The sequence below is a fragment of the Penaeus monodon genome, chromosome 25 (assembly GCF_015228065.2).
Source record: "Penaeus monodon isolate SGIC_2016 chromosome 25, NSTDA_Pmon_1, whole genome shotgun sequence".
In the NCBI taxonomy this organism is placed as follows: domain Eukaryota; kingdom Metazoa; phylum Arthropoda; class Malacostraca; order Decapoda; family Penaeidae; genus Penaeus; species Penaeus monodon.
The window spans coordinates 2,645,493-2,645,808 of record NC_051410.1 but is presented as its reverse complement, the minus strand read 5'-3'; positions in this window follow the sequence as shown (position 1 = coordinate 2,645,808).

The window sequence follows — 316 nt, the reverse complement described above, 5'->3', positions numbered from 1 at the left end:
CAATATTTATCAGAACAAATCTGTTTCTCCTAATATCACAATTTGTCAAAAGAAACAAAAGATTTGTTATCGTATTTAGCGATATAGACACACGCAGAGAGGCTTATATGAAAGACACTCCCATCCTCCCTCCTTTTATTCTCAGTCTCGAAAGTCAATTAATTTTTCATCCATTCGACTCTTCATCCATCACTCAGCAGGGTAGACAACCCGAGTCCATTCATATCAATTTTCGCATTAGTCAAGTCAGCCCTTTACTTTCACTTATTTCTACGTTTTCTTTGTTAAGAGAGACGTGAAAGAAAATGGAAGTTGG